Below are 17,314 nucleotides of genomic sequence, written 5' to 3' on the forward strand. Positions count from 1 at the left end.
AATACACTTTTTTTCCTTGTTTATCTTGAGGTAAGAAAGAAACACCTTATGCATTATGAAAGCCATGTATACATCTTTATACTCAGTGAATTGCCAGGTGGATGTGTCCCTTACAGACCTCTCCCTCAGCATCACAGAGAGAGCAAATTTGTATGTTATAGTGATGAAAGATTAGAAATCAGAACAATTTAAATTATTTATAGAACATCACTGATTCCTCAAGAAGGCCATGCAAAGTAGCCTGCAACTGGCCTAAGGAATCCTAGGAAAGAGTAAAATCATGCAATAGATATTTGCTATTAATTTCGACATTTTGTGAAATTCAAGGCAGTTTAAAAATTACATACATTATTAAAATGTGATCTTTCTCTATATTACTAATTTCAGGTAACTGTCAGTAACCAAGTTTTTACTGGCTTGCATTTAAGATCAAACTCACTGCTGAATGAAAAAGGTATTTTCCTTCCCACAAGTCTCAGTCTTCACAATTTTTATGAGAACAAACTCAAAACTCTACAAACTGACATCAGGAGAAAAAAAGCAACAAAACACCACAAACAAACAACCCCCACACCACAACTCAGGAAGAATACAGCTGAAAGGAAGAGTGATCCTAAGGTACTGCATATACACTAATGGATTTTTTTCACTTTGTGTCTTTTGTCCCTCTGAAATTCCAACTTGAATCTATTAAAGTCTTGCTTACAAAAGTTTAATTGAAAACAAAAATATATGGGAACATGTTTGTCCCAGATGCATTAATATTTTCCAATAAAAACCACTAGGATTTAATACCAGTATGAACTAGAATTGGTAATCACAGATACTTAACAACCTTAGAGTAGATACTGAAGCTCTTGTGTTAAGGAATAAGGGCTTTTTTTCACTACTGCTGTTAGCAAAACCAACAGGAATTCAAACATACTAGTAAAATTGAGGAGTTACACAAACACAGTATAGGAAGAAATAAAAACTAGAGAACGACTCCACATCATTGTGTTGGTTCATGTCACTTCCTGCCATCAGTGACTGTATTGCCTTTCCATCAGCATAACTAGATTTAAGTCAGGGAAAGAAGAAACAGACAACCAAAAGCTTTATACTGCTAGAAATAAAGTTATAGATTAAGACCAGACTCCAGTTTAATTTAACAATTGTTCTTTAGTTTTCTCTCTGGAGAAGCAAATAGATTTGTATTTATTGTGCAAGATATTATATTCTAATGCTACAAACCAGCTGAAGAACTCTTACCTGCAGCAACTGATTGACAAACATCACTTCGGCAAACAAAGCTGTTTCCATACAGCCACAGAATAATGGATTAGCTGTCGGTCAGTACTTGCAAAAGCTTAAACTCAATAAATTTTGGATAAGGTGCCATTAGTCTTGGGAATATGCAGTCCTTCCAAACACCCTGCTAGGTGAGCTTTTAGACAAGTCTTGACATTCCAAAACATTCTAATGATCTGGTTTGCAACACTGTCAGAGTTGCCAATTCATCCAGACAGTGGAAACAGTAACACAGTTACTGAATATTTGGCAAGCATCAGACTACAACCCCTCAGTTTCCTAAATGCACTTTGATATGATACTTTGGGATCTTTTATGAGCTACTACAGAGAAACCAGATGCTTCCCTAATCCTTACAGAGCAGCACAGGTTAGTATGAGATCAAGAACAAGATCCTTACATCCCACTTGACAAAACAGTCTCCCATCAGCATCAAGGACTGCAACAAACAGCATCAAAAAAGAGGTGGAAGCACTACAAGGGAGGATAAGACCAGACACATGCTACATGAAAGGCTGCTGAGAGATGGTGCTCATTTTCATAAAGCAAGCGTTTGGTGGTTCGGAAATAACAAACAAGGCACAAGAGTTTACCAGAATGTTAATATTTAATTATAATCGACCAGCTATTTTTTCTAATCAATTTGAAAGAAAAACTGGGTATATAAAAACCAGGAACTAGTGGTTATTATGAAGTATCATTTCATATTTCTTCCCCTTTCTAATTTTGATTGATTGGTATAAATGCTCCACCTGATACAACAAACACAGCTCAGGAAACCAAACACACTGTCAGGTTTCCTGTGAATTCAAACTTGTCTGTACTAATCCCAGTCTCATTTCACACCCACACATCAGGCTCTCTCCCTAACTAGCTTGGGCTTCTCATCTGTACACAGCTTCCTGATGACAATCTCGCAATTAACACCCACATCTCCTCCCCAAGTGATGCCAACTCTTCTATGAAACATTCAGGCTATGAAAACCACACCCCCCTTTCATGCTCTCTCATCAGCCCATTTTGCAAACTGAGAATAAGCATCTCTTAGGGAGGTGACTCATAAGTGTTCAGCCCTTTTCACGTTGTAAAACAGCTTATCTAATAAAACAAAGCACATGTACAATGTTGCATCAAGAAACAAATGATATTCATGCTTGTAGATCAGGGTGGGGAAAAGACTTATCCGAATTTTTATCTATCAGCTAACTAGTTTCACTGCAGAGTTAAGATAAAGTAAGGTGATCCAATGACAAGCCAAAGTCTAGGACCTATGCCCCTTATTCAGCTTTTGTTGTAAAAGATTTCCTATAGTTTCTGTGCTCAGTTTTTAAGCTCAGATAGAGAATATTAGTGTTTCCTCCTTCAACTCTTTTTGTATCCTATATTGTACCTGTTAAGAGTCAGGAGAAAAAAATAAAACATACATGCTGCAGATGACAAGCATTTCAATTATTTCATATTCCATAAGCCAAATAAAGTGGAGATATTCTAAAACAAAATTTTTTAGAAAGAGGAGTTTTGCCAACTCAAGAAAATCCCAGTGTACAGGCTGTTGGGTTCTCATCAGTGTGCCACTGGTAACCTACCTCTGGGTATGTAGGTCACAATACATTTATTGTTCCCCAGGAACTATCTGACACTAAAAGACAGCTAAAGTACCTCTGATAATTGCTGTATATTCTTTTCACGTGTAAGCAACTACTGTGATTGCCGCAGGAATATTGCACAATAGTTACACTGCACAGGTGTGAACACAAACAGGACTGAAACACAAAACACTGCCAGGATGCTCCAGAGCCCACGGTGTCTGAATGCAGACGAGTGCTACTGGAGATCCAGCAGGCATCTGATGTAAGACTGAAGTCCCAAGCTTACCTTTCCTAGGACGGATTTCCACACCCCCAAAAACTGATTGTGACACCCAGCACTCCAGACAGAAAGCCCATGGCTCAGCAAACAGAATTCTGTTCTGAACTACCTATTACACACACACAGACACACACTCACCTTACCTGCAATCAAAGCAATGTCAACAGGTCAGCAAAGAAAAATTGGCTCTGGCAGCTCTTCCATTTGGTCAAGAACCTAGACTTAAGGTTTCTTCAGCTTTCAGCAGCGTTCAGCTTTCCACTACAGACAAGGAAAAGCAGAGAAAATAGAAAAGTAAAAATTATCAATCTCTATTAACAGAAATCTGGCAGTTTAAAAACTGAAAAAGAAAAAACCTCCATCTTAAAGAGAACAAGATAATAAACTCTCAAATAGGCAGGAGTAGCAGTAACAAAGCATATATCACAGCACAAGACATGTCCACACAGACGAGGTCAGAGCTTCCAGGCCTTTCACCAATACCTTAGTGAGAAGCCCTTTAAAAACACAAAGAGCATCATCAGCTGAGAGCCCACACCACAGGAGAAGAAATCCATATTTGCCTTCCTTGCTGCCTTCTGTTCACTGCTGCAACTCAAAAACATTTGCATCCATGATGCAACCCAAAAACCATCATGCAGAACACACTGAATAAGTCTGAAGCAATCAAGAAACTGTTCTGGCTAAAAAGTAACCACTGGGAGGAAAAAAAAACCCACAGACGCAGAAAAAAAGTGGTATTACACTGAATACTAAAGCTGGCTATCCTGCCAAAAACTGATTACAAAACTCACTTTTTAGACAAGAAATGCATCATAACAGCATCTTGTGAAACAAGCTAAACACATGCAAGGGAGAAGGAGAAACCCACACCTTTCTGTCAACACTGAAGTAATTCATATTAAATTTATATTTGACATGTAACAAGGCTGCACACACACAGAAAAATTCAAGTATGAAAAGGGTGTCTATTCATTTATACAGTGCTTAGCATTCAAAATTGATTTTACAGACATCCTGCTAACCTGTCTGACAGAAATTCCCCCAGACTACACAAATTAATTCAAAATAAAGAGACTGATTTTTCTGTGTCTTATAAGCAGGGAGGTAAAATTCTGAAAGTTTTCAGTATGCTGAAAGGAATCCTGCAAAAGTTTAAAAAGTATATACATTAAGGCAAAATATTTTTTTAATAAATATAATTTTTGATCAAGAACTCATAGTTTAAAACAGGTTCTTAAAGAGCTTTCCCATCAGGGGAGCATGAACATAACAGCAAAAAATTAAAGGGCTTATGGGAAGGCACTGTTTTTACATTGCAAATTTAACATGGTTTCAGTACATGCTGGACTAGATGACCCCAGAGACCCCTTGCCATTTCATGTTCCTGAATTTCAGGGATGATTATATCAAGTTCCTCCACAAATGCAACCACAAATTTCATAAGAGACTTTTAGCAACATTTTCCCCCTCAATTACAACGAAGAGGTACTCCTAAAAATTAGCCAGTTTCCAAGTGAAATGATAACAGGGTCAAATCTCTCTATCCTCTAGATCACCTCTGAAACATTTCCTGTAGTAAAACACTGTTCACAAAATTCCACCTCATTAAAACATACTATTTTTAATATATTTTCTTATTACTCAAAAAAAAAAAAAAAAATGCAAGTCAGGGCCCTAAAGGAAGGAGATTTCTCCACAATTTGTAATTAATACTAACTTCTCTTCTGTCTGCTTCATACATCCGTCGCATCTGGTCATAAAAATAAGGTTCCCAGTTTAATTTGTTAAATATATTCTCTCTATTTTTATTTTGCTGTATCATTTATCTGCATAAATTTCAAGTGGAGGCTATAATTGTGTTCTTGACCAGATTGTCTTTTAGCTTAAACAATTATTTTCTCCCTTGGATTATCTTCTTTAATTTGCAGCATCCTCATGTTTGAGGTTCACAAGTTGACCAGTCTGGTATTTTTATTTCCTTTTACTACACATGAAATAATCCCTCAGAGGGAACAGAAAAGAGGAACATGGGAAAAAAAAAATTAAAGATAAATTTGCCCTACCCAGAGTCTAAACTAAAGCCCTAAAGGTAACCCACAGCCTCTCTAGAAATCATTGTGCAGAGAGGCTTCAAGTGAACAGAATTAAGATGGCACTGGGGGAGAGAAAAACCTCTCAGCACATTTGTTCTAAAGATTCCAGCATGCTTCCATCTTTTATTGAGAACCACAAGCCTGAAATTGAAAATTGGACCAAGAGACTGAAACCAGAGCCAATGAAGAACAGTCACATGAGGGACAATCCCATTTCTGACACGGCTAGTGTGTGTTTTCAAATATATGCTTAATAAAAAATTACACACTGGTGCCATATTATCCAAACTTATCCAGTGTTTCAGTTTCAAAGTCCTGAAAGATTGACTCAATGAATCTTTGTTGCTGCTACCAAGGCAGTAAAGAAAATCACAAAGGTCTGTTCTCTTGTAGGCTACAAAAGTTCTTTTGTAACCTACAAAAGATTTCACTATGATATCCAGTTAATGTGCAGGTTTTAGAGAGAAGGCATTCAGAACATGGAACGATTCCCTGATCGAGCATATGTTAAATAATCTGAAACCTTAGCATCAAGCTATGGAAAATGTCCAGAACCTAAGTGCCTTTAGCTTCCCAAATAATTTGGAAAAAAAAACAAACACAAACCAAAAAACCCACATAAAACCAAGCCCACACAGACACCCCTTAGGTTAGAGGGCAAAAGAAAACTCAGTCAAATATATGAAAGAACAAAATTTTGACCAATTTAACAAGTTCCAATTTTGAATCATCCTTTTTAATATTATTTTTAAAAGCTGTAATTAAACTATAGAAGCGTGGTGATAATTGAATGGAAAGCTTCCTGTAGATGTCACCCAGGAGAGTCATATTAATCACACAGTATCACCAGTTCAGTATTGCCTGATAGGAAATATTACATCCTTATCTCCAGAGAGCACTGACACTGGGATCTCCTTGTAGGCACTGACAAACCGCTACTGCCATGCACAGCCTTGTCTTACGTAACATTCTTAGAAGAGAAGTATTTTGCTTTTGCATCAAATATACTGTTTTTTGAAAGCAGGAAACACCAGACAAAAAATAATACACGTCCTGCATTCTGTATCCTGGATGGTAAGGAGGAGGAACAAAGGGAGAGAGAGAAGATAAAAGAGGTTCTGCCTTCTCGTTTCTGAAAACTGAGACAGGTGAGGAAAACATGAAATGGTAGAAGAATTGCTTAAAAACTTCAAACCAGATACAAAAATCTTATATTTTATCTAATATTTTCTGTCTCATATGATTGATCTGAATTTTCTATCTTTTCTGGATCACAGTATTCATATGAATCATATGATTCATAATTACAGGAATATAAGAAAAAAAATATATCTCAGCTCATATTGCTTGGATAGCCTGAAATTCTGTCCTAAAATGGGTGTGGTGAGGCATGCATATTAAAAAGTTTTAGAACAAAATCAATTCTTAGTAGTATCCTTCATGCATTAGGAGGCTCTATTTTGTATCTTGAGATCACTAAAGCTTAACAGATATAGCAGTTTTCAATGTTTCCTCCGTCCACAGCAGAGCAGACTGTCAAACTTTCTTTAACAGGCAAGTTACCAGGACATTCCCAGAATGGCAAATCCCTTCTCAAGGATTTATACATTCTCTCTTTCTCCCCTCCCTCGTCCTCTCCTTGTTGTTGTTTTTTTGGTTTTTTTTAAACACAATTAATTTTGAGGTCAGGGTTATACTGCATTTTATTTGAGAGGAAAGTTGTCCTTAGAGACTGTATTGCATCCCATGTATCTTAACCTACACCACTACCCAAGCTGGATATTATGAAAGATGCATAGCTTGGTGGTTTGGGAAATTCAAATTGCTTTCCTTATCTTTCCCCTTCATGTGAGAGCCCAAGAAAACAATCCTAGAAACCATAGTCCACAGATATATATGAATCAATACAAACACTCCCAGTACCAACAGATGCCATTCAAAAAAGCAGATGGACTTCAAATATTAAGAGGGAAGTACGTTCTGGTTTCATACATGCATGAATTAAGATAACAAACACACAGAAGTGATACCTCCTGGGAAATCTCCCTCTGTGAATAACAAACCAGAAATCTTCTAGATGCTAATTTTACATAAAAATGTGCCTATTTGCTTTTGATTTAAAGATCAGTTGACACTGCAGGACTTCCTCAAATCTTTGTTTTCCTTCTGCTATTCACAGTTTTTCCCGTTAACATGCAGCTGAAATTAAAACCTTTGTTTAATGTCACTGTTGTTATCCCTATCATTTGGACAAGAAATATCATGCAGTGAAGAGTCCCTTCTGTTTTGCACTCTTACTGGACAAATAATTAAAGAAAAAGAATTAGGGTAATCAAATAAACACAGCCTGCAAGGGCAGCACAATAGAGGGTTGTTTACAACATACAGCAGATTACATGAAAGAGTTTTCCAAATTTTCACTAGCACAAGCTGATTAAGTCTGTGTGGCAGAGAGCAGACTCACACAGGTCTGGGAGCAGTAAAACCCTGGTGGCTTGGGTGCAACACCACACAAATATGACAAAATTGTTTTCAAAGCTAGTCCAGGCATCTTCACACCACATTTCCTTGCACTCCTTGTTCTAGGATTTGCTCCTGCAGAGCCATTGTGGGTATAGCCATGCCCACAGTCATTTTTTCATGCTATTATCTCTAACAGAGAGTTCTACTTACTTTTCAACAGCCACAGCACTGTGCAGTTACAAGGCTCCCTCACCTGCTCCATGCAAGTGAAAAGAGAAAAAAAAAAACAACAGAGAAAGAGGCATAATGTTTTGATATCTTCTGGATCCTCCTCATCAGTTGAAATATAAGAATAGAGGTACCAAGAAAACGAATTCTCAGTACGGTGCTTTCCCTGGATCATCCTGCACCACAGTAACCATCTCCTTTTTTTCTCTCAAAGGATAAAAAAAATCACCTCAAAGTCATCTAGTCCTTCCCCCTGTGCCATGGTAATGCACAGCCCATTTCTGTCACAACGCACAGCTGCTTTCACTACCTGTTCTTAAAATCATCACACAACTTTTTCTGATAATATATTCCAATGCAACAATGTCTTACCAAGCAAAGAAAAAAACAGACCACTGTGAAAAGCACGTTTCTCTCATACACTTAGACAAACCCTCACTTCCTCCCTTCTCCACTGTCTTCTTCACTTCTTTGAAGCTAAAAAAAAACAGCTCCCAGTTCATTCAGTCATTCCTCCAGACATCCAAGTATCCTCATTGCTCTTCTCCAGACTCCTTCCAATGGGTTCATTTTACCTTGTGCTTCCTTTTAAATTATTTTTAATTAATTCCACCTTCAAAACATTACACTACATCAATATTGGCTGGAAAGATTACTTCATTTAACTTGTAGAACATAATTCTATTTCCACATATGAGATGCAGACACAGGATCCCACAATAAGAACTGGAAAGGTCCTTAAGCAAGCCTGAAGCAAGCCTCAGGGAAAAGCATTTGGTCCTCCTGCCCTTCTTCACTTGCTCCCATCAACCAGGAGGCAGAAATTAGTTTTAAAAAGCCTTGCTGTGTTTGAAATAAGAAATTGTGCTATAGGGTCTTGCAATACAAACTTCAGACCCAACCTAAGAACCTTCTATTTAAGAATACCCAAAACCTTCTAAGAGCAGAATTCAATCATTTTTTGACAGTGTCTTGGTATGATATTCTTTAATTTTACAATTCTATAGCAATGTTGGCTCCTGTTATTATTGTTGTCTACTAAAATATATAAATCCTTCATATATATCTCTAAAATAAACCTCTCATCCCTTAAGCAAGAACAATATCTCATGAGCCCATTTCTAGGGAAAACAATATTTTTTAATCAATTTAGCACTTGCCCATAGTCAGTTCTTCCAGACATTTTCTAATAAGAATGAAATTTTGAGAGTTTCTATCACAGAGTCAAGCTACCAGAGATCTACTGCTCCTCTTCTGTTAGTATTTTGGAAAGAGAAATTCTATTAGTCTAATGGTTTAATCTTAAAAATAAAAGCATAAGGGCTACTGCTCATTTCTTTGTCATCCTCTACTGCTTTTGGAGGGTTTAATTCCCAAGAAAAATACTAGAACAAATAAAGATAAACAACTGAGTCCACAGTTGCTCATTTCATTTGCCCCTTGCCCCTGACACCTGTACAGACAGACTACAATCCCTCTTCTCAGTGGCCCAGTATTACACATTCCCTCCGTGAGTTAAGTGACTGCAGCAGCTCGAGGATTACATCAGCCAGCCCTTATCCTTTCAAAAGTGGTTTTGTAAACACTTCAAACTTAAACTTACCTAACTGCTCTAAAACTCACTCTTTCCTCACACCAGCTTAAGGTTTTAGCACTTGCCTTGGACATCATATTCACCCCCAAGTGCAAGCACCTTTTATTAGACCTGAGGTGAAGAAAAACAAAAGAAGACCTAAGCCTGCTTTGCATTATCTCTCCACAGCTCCACTCATCAAACAGGAGCAAACCTCCTCTGACTTTCTTTTTACTAAATTTATATTTCTATAATGATTTCTCATTATTCTTTTTGACTTGGCCATTCTGAATATTGCATTTTAATTATATGTGTGTGTGCTTTATTTTTACACTTGCCCTTGGCAATCCAGCTGGGAATTCCTTTCCCTCCTTGTGTTTGATGTTGAAGAGCTCACTAGTAGCCAAGCCAGCCTCTCACTACTTTTCATATTTTCCTCTGTGGAAGGATAGTTTCAATTTCTGCATTAGCATATGCCACAGATTCCAATATTCCTGCTTCTGAATAAATCATATTTTTATCTCAGAATATTTAAATGTACTCTGAATTACAACTAATTAGACCACATTGTCTCCTGACACTGTGCCCAATGCCAAGTGCTCCTGAAATGCTGCTGACTTGATGCCTCTTAAATCTGAACTGTTGTTACTTTAAATGTTTGCAAAACAAATGTAAGAGAATATCCCCTGCTGCCAATACAGCAAAATCTTATCCCTCTCACTTGCTGCTACTTTAAAATCCAACAGTAACATTTCAGCTATTGAACCTAAGTTGCTAAAACCACTACTAGCAAAAGACATAATTTGCAAATAAGCGTGTCTAAAAATGCAGTTTTTCCTAAACTGCCTTAGTCGTTGCTCTCTGAACATTTTTTTTGTTGTTTGTTGGGGTTTTTTTGTAACCATAAAGGTTCTTGCAAGAAATAAAAAAAGTTCTCCAAGTCGAAGGATTCCAATGGCATCCAAGCAAAACAAACCTTGCCCTACCCAGCTGAAGGAAATGTTCCAAAAGGATCTCAATACTACTGTGTGTTCTGCTTTATCAACACTAGCAAGTCAGGAACCCATAAGCACTGGACTGTTGCTGGCAAACATCACTTCTGTAAAAATCATGCCAGCAAAATATGCTGAAAGCAGATGCAACCACTGGCAGCCATAAAAACCTCTGTGTTCTCTGGCAGCAAGTTTAGGGAAATATCTTTAGTGCTGTTCATGCTACTGGGACCAAAATATTAAGAACAGAATCATTGCAAAGGCAAATCAATTTCTGTCTCCATGCTTTTCCTCCATTCAAAATGTTCTCTCATTTCACAGGCTTCTCATCCTAAAAACATGCTTCAAGAAGCTGATACAGAACTTTCTAATTGTTTACCTGAAACCTCTCCAAGCAGGCAAGCATAATTAATCTTAATGCAAGTCAGCAATTCAGAATGGAAATTATCCTGTTACACCTATTGCTGACTATGTGTTCTTACGTGTTCTCTGCTTCTGTGTGCTGAATGGCAAAATGGCCAATTAAAAGGAAAAAAAGAAAAAAGATAATTCCCAATCCATCCCAAAGGCATTCCAACGACATTGGGTGATTTGAGAACAACATTGGAGCCAAAAATAAAAAGGAGCAACAGACACTTTTCTGAAGATCTTTATGGTTTGCAGTAAAATTTTTGGATACTTAGCACCTGTTGTCACTTTACCTTGGTAAGGCACACAAGGCAGAGAAATCAGCACAAATCTAATTTCATTCACAGAGAGGAACAGAGCCCTCACTTCCAAAATAAATCCACATCATGGTGTGGTTGGAGGTTTAAGGTATACATGCTTACAGAAGCTCTACTCAATGTAACGCCAGTACAGTGATGAAGCAAAAAACCAAGTTCTCTCTCCCTCTCAGGTTTGCTGCATTAGGGCAGGAGCCCACCACAGCAAAATGAGTTAACACAATTCAATAACAACCCATGCTACTTTTTGGACCTGGCTGCACAACAGCAAGTTTTTAACCACAGCTCTCTGACTAGTGTGTAAAAAACCTAAACAACTGAAAATAAATTAGTTATTACAACTATATTAACCGCTAATTGTTAATAAAACTAACTCAAAAGTATAATATTCTTTTCCCTCCTGCTCAGGGGTATCTGAGGTTTTACAAAAGATTTTGTGAATGCAAGCGAGATTGGTTCTTCAGCATTTTAACTCTTCAACTGTCAGCCAACAGCTAAATTTAAGTTACAATCCAAAGGTTTACTGGAATATAAAGACTGTCAAGACTTTAAAAGTTTTATTTTTTTCACATGCACTAGGAAATCCTTCCAATTGTGAGCTTGTCCAAGAGCATCATTTGATCAGTTCCACAGGCAAACTCCACTATTGTTAGAATAGTCTTTCTATATAAAAATTTTCACAGAAAGAAATCCTACCCTTCACCAATATACAATACAGGCAACTTGCAAAAATGAGTCAGAATCAGAAGGATAATGGGCACAATTGTCTTTCAGTAATAGTTACTGACGCAAAGAATCTCATCTAGCATGTTTTTATCACCACACAGCTTTCCTGGCTTTAAAAAAAAAAAAAAAAAAGAAAGAAAAAAAAAGACAGGTTCTTCTAAGGCATGCAAATGTTTAAATAAACAAAACTGTGTCTGTCATATGCTTGGAGACTACAGTAGAAGTACAAGGGGAGAAAATATTTGACTGTGCTTCTAAAGCTAAATGGCAAAAACTACACAATAAGAATTTGCCTCATATTTTTAGCGCTAATCTAGTTATGCTATGTATGTTCTCACATAAAAAGTAAATAACACCATGCTCATTATGTTTAGATCAGAATTAACTGTCATGGTCTAACATTACTGTACACATAGGCAATTCAGTACTGCAAAAATTTGACCTTTTTTTTTAAGGAAAAGAAAAAGACAAGTCATTGATTTCCCAATAACTCACCACCCATGAGAAGCCATCACAGTTTGAAACAGAATAAATTTCAGAGCAAATTTTCCAACAGCTAGGAAAAGGTGTTACATCTGGTTCAGAGATAATCTAAAGTCCCAGCTACATGCTGGGCCTCCTGCATGCAGATAGCTATGTTTGTGTCATGTTTCCAAACTTTACTCTGCTAATTAAAGGTAATCCCAGTTGATATTGTAGGTAACACATTCTTAGATTGTGTCTTCACATGCCTTGAGCCTGTATCACCACTCTCACCAGCTCTTATCTTACCTGCTCTGTTTCAATTCCACATGGAATTGCCTCACCTGGACATGCCCTTCAGAATGACCTTAGACAAGAATTTTTTGGCCACATGGTTTAACATGCAAAGAATTCTTATCATACCATCACTGAGCCCTTGACTGAGACATAGCTGTACTAACAGGAAGTCTTATGATCAATATCTACAACAGAAAGTAAGGGAAGATGCATTCCCAAAGCTCCTCAGTGTTCATAATACTAACTTCAGCTGGTGAGTGCTTCCTTACCATCACAGCACCTCTACAGTTAAAGCTGACTCTTTAAAATTCACGTGTGTACATGAATCACAATGGAGTGATATTACGCCAGAAGCACTTATTGCACACATTCACAAGTGCATTCAAAACTGTTCTTTTAATTCACTAGAATCACAGAATTATTAAGGCTGGAAAAGACCTTCAAGACCAGCAAGTCCAACCTGTGACTGAACATCACCATGTCAAATAAATCACAGCACCAAATGCCACATCCAGTCATTTCCTGAACACTCCCAAAGATGGTGACTCCACCCACTCCCTGGGCAGCCCATGCCAATGCTTAACCACCTCTCCAGTGAAAATATTCTCCCCCAGCCACCCCTCACAGGACTCGCTCTTTAAATCCTTCACCAGCTTCACTGTCCTTCTCTGAACATACTCCAGAAAACCTTCTTGTGAGGGGCTCAGAACTGGACCCAGGACTTGATCCAGGTCTAACTGACTCGCTACTCATGACACAATGAAGTCCTAGCTCTATTTATTACCAAATAAACTAATCAGATCAGGAAATAACACTGTTTCTTGTAAGCTGTTTGCATGAGATTTTTAAAGATACAGACATTCTTACAGAGCAGCCACACCAGCATCTACTTACAAGTCTTTATTTGGCCGCTATACTGGATTGCAAAAAGGGCTGAAAAAAAATTCAGAATTTTTAGGTCACTCATACCCCAACTTGTGACCAGTGCAGACCTTTGTAGTCTCTTCTGGAAGCACCCCAAGGTTGTTTGTCTTTACTCAATACTATCAGAGCATTAGAAGTGCAACCATAACATACCAAAATATAGGAATCTGCTGTTGTGTACTGCATTACCTGAAACACAAAAAGCACTATTCTGCTAAGAGCTTTCCTTGATGCCCTGTTTCCTGGTGCTTATTCTGATGTGGATACAGCACACGGCTATTTTGTTGGGGTGGCAGCTATTTAGTATAAAACTGACCTATCCCATTAGGCTGAGAAGAGACCATAAGTAAGGTAACAATGCCATGCCTGGGTAGAAGAGTCTGAGAGCTTGTCTGGAAACCAAAATACAGTTATAAAATTGTTACCAAAAATGATGACTGGAACAAGAGGTCAAAAAAGCCTTTTTCTCTGCAGCACATAACAAACACCACAAACATACCAACTACACTAAATATGCCATGGGAGAGAAAGAGAGAGAGAGAGAGAGAGAGAACACATCTCTCTCATCTCTGGGAGAAACTACTGCTCACAGAGATATCAGATCAGGTTGTGGGGAACTGCATCTTTAAAAAGTCAAGTATGCTGCTCAAACGTTATACAGCTAAACAAGGTTCCCATCAGACTAATTAAAATTTGGAGATCTTTTGCAATGAAACCCTCTGCAGGCATCAAAGAGAAGCAGCTATATATAATAAATAAAGACATGCAAGGGAGGAACAGCAGCACTTGTGGATAATTTCTTTGTTTAAAAGAAGCCTTAAAATGATGTATATCAAAGTAATCTTAATAATCCTTCAATGTACAGTTTAACAGAGAAACTGATGCTTCAGATGGAATGAGAGTCTGTAAATCTGAAGACTTAAGCTTGACAGGCATCAATGCATCATTATAATCTTTTTGCTGAGAAAACGCAGCTATAGACTTCTAAAACTCAGTTTCATGCCAGATCAAATAAAACCACATTAGCAGCAGTTTCTCCAATTTTGGTTCTCTTGGCTTCAGACTCTATGAAGGTTTGTATCCCATTTAGAGGAATAAAACCCCAAAAATAAAACAAGAAAAACAACTCAAAGCCAAAACCCTTACAGAGGACGATCCAGTTTTCACCAGCAACACCACAGAGTTTAAACATAGTAAAGTTTAAAGAAGAAAAAAAGGAAACTATGTACATAAAGCTATGTTTCTTCAACAGACTGTTCACACAGTCATTTTTCCTCATTCTAATAGGATTCACTTCTTTTTCAAAGCACATATTGTCAATCACCATGGATCAATAAACAGACTAAAACAGCTGTTAGCAAAAGTCAATTGAAAACATTTGTTTTGATTGAGACAGATAAGAGGAAAAGGCATCTGGATATTCCATGAGTTTCACCAGTGCCATCCTCACATCAATATCTCAGTGGTACAATCTTGTCCTCTACAATTATTTATACTTCACCTTATGGATTATAAGTTTTTCTGTCTTTCCCTTCTCCCTTTGACCTTCCATGTTCATTAAAGCAGAGCCAGAGAGGAAGAAATTAATTACAGCATTAGGTCCTAATTCTTAGATTAGTTTCAGATCAGATGGACCCCTGTACACATAGACCCCAGCAGAAGAAAAGCACCACAGATAACGTGAAAATTGTAATTCGACAGCTGGTTCAGGTATTATGAATTCTTCCAATCAACGTTTTTTTAAAAAGGTTTATTTCTAGAAATTACAATATAAAACCAGCACAAGGCAGAGATATGTGTCTATACTGCTGACCTAACACCACTACCTTATTGATGTCTGAGAGATCTCTTTGAAGGGACAATTTATTATCACTACCTCTTCTCTCTGAAAATGAAAACAAAATTAAAACCTCATGCTTCCCTGCTACGATGAGGCCCTAGATCCTTCTTACTGCTATATGGGAGAATAAAACCACTGTTGTACTAAAGAAAAATGCAACTATAAACTCTTGCACAGCATCAGTTTCACATTGACCAACAGAAAAAACCTAGGTAGAGAGGGCACTGGCAGATTCTAAAGTCATATTCAGTTCAATCACAAGTAATAGGGTGGCATACAAAATTACACAATCATTTTTATACATTTTCTTCTTCTTATCATCACTGTATGAGATATGCTAATGCTAATCACAAAAACCAATCAACAAGCTCGGGGAAGAGAAAAATCAGACTGAAATAAAAATCTCCAAATACCATCAGGAGATGGTATTAGACGCCTTAGCCTTTCTCAGTTAAAAAATACCACATGCCCCAGCCTGGCAAACTCCTGCACTGGCAGGGTGGCCTTAGCAGGACGTCCCAGCAGACAGGGGGCACCTGCCAGCACCTGTGTAATTGTCCACATGGAGCAATTCAATCGTGCCGAGCTGCCATAGAAAGGTTCAGGACCTTGCTAATAGTTCCTCAAAGATCAGAGAAAGCAGCAGCAATCACTCTGTCAGGGCACACTGCCTTCTCTCCTTACCCGGGCCCCGAAGTTGCCGAGACCTCTACTTGCCTTTGGCACCCAAAACAGCCTCTGGTGACTCGGGGAGTTGACGCAAGGAGAAAGAAATAATCAATGTTAATTAACCTGTTGAAACAGAAGTCCTAACCCGAACTGAGCACACAGCGCAAGGTCACAGGGTGACAGCCCTACGCAGAAATGAATACCTGGCACTCCGTTAGGGGTCACACTTGGGAGGAAAAGCCTTCCGGAAAAGAAAAGCGCTCTTTTATCCCATGCTCTCACCTCGCCCGCTCGCACAGCCCGCCCTGCGCCAAGCCCGGCTCCTCTCTGTCCCACAAGTTTGCCACCGACGCTGCTTGAGTGTCGCCCCACAAACCAGCAGCGGAAAAGCCGAGCCAAAAAAGATAAAGGGGATTAGGCGGGCATTACTTCCATGACCTATATACCGCCCTCGGCCCTGGCAGACGGCAGCTGCTGGGCCGGGGTGACACCGGCCTGAGGCCCGCCCCGCCCGCCCGCGGCCTCCCGCCACCGCCCCACGGCCCCACCGGGACCGGCCCCTACCTGCCGCCCAAAGTTTCTCCGGGAAAGCGCCAGCCGGGCTCCACTCCCTCTCCGCCGAAACCACCGGGCTCCAGAAGGAAAGAGGGAGGGAGGTGGGCACCCAGGTAAAGCGCCGTCCGCGGCGGGACGGCGGGGCCGGCGTTAATCCCCCGGACGGGAGCGCCCTCAGGCCCGCCCGCCCCGCAGGCTCCGTCCCCTCAGGGCGGGCATCTCGCCCCGCGTTCCCCCGCTCCCCCTCGGCGGGCGGCCCCAGCTCGGCACCGGCCGCCGGGTGTGTGTGTGTGAGCGGGGCCGGGCCGTGAGTCACAGCGGCGGGGAGGAGCCGCGACCTGCCGGGGAGGCCCGGCCCCAGGCGGCCCCCGCCATGGGACAGTGCGGGGCGTGGAGCCTGGCTTTACCATAACCCTGCAATTAAGAAAGCTTCCTGCCGTCTCTGCCTGCCTACATGGAAATCCCGCAAGCCAGAAGTACTGTTTTAAATCTATCCCGATCTTACAAATGAAAATTAGAGGTAGTTCCCCAGTGATACAAGCTGCAAGGCGGTCAGTGGGCTGGAGCACCTCTCCTCTGAAGAGAAGCTGAGAGCTGAAGTGGTT

General features: G+C 39.5%; 1 protein-coding gene across 5 annotated transcripts in view; it reads right to left on the reverse strand.

The window, feature by feature from the left end:
- Window positions 1-16,864, reverse strand: part of FHIP1A (FHF complex subunit HOOK interacting protein 1A) — an 80,214-nt gene extending 63,350 nt beyond the window's left edge. Inside the window, exons 1-2 of one of the 5 annotated variants that reach the window (XM_083861338.1) lie at window positions 16,719-16,864; window positions 3,303-3,420 (exon numbers count right to left, since the gene is read on the reverse strand). The gene's annotated coding sequence lies outside the window, so the exon portion shown is untranslated. Of the gene's footprint in view, window positions 1-3,297; window positions 3,421-16,169; window positions 16,201-16,436; window positions 16,458-16,592; window positions 16,614-16,718 lie in introns of those variants that run through there. The other 4 variants (XM_083861339.1, XM_083861343.1, XM_083861342.1 and 1 more) reach the window with 4 other exon arrangements.
- Between the last annotated feature and the right edge of the window lie 450 nt (window positions 16,865-17,314).

Source organism: Zosterops lateralis (assembly GCF_965231275.1).
Source record: "Zosterops lateralis genome assembly, chromosome: 5".
NCBI lineage: Eukaryota > Metazoa > Chordata > Aves > Passeriformes > Zosteropidae > Zosterops > Zosterops lateralis.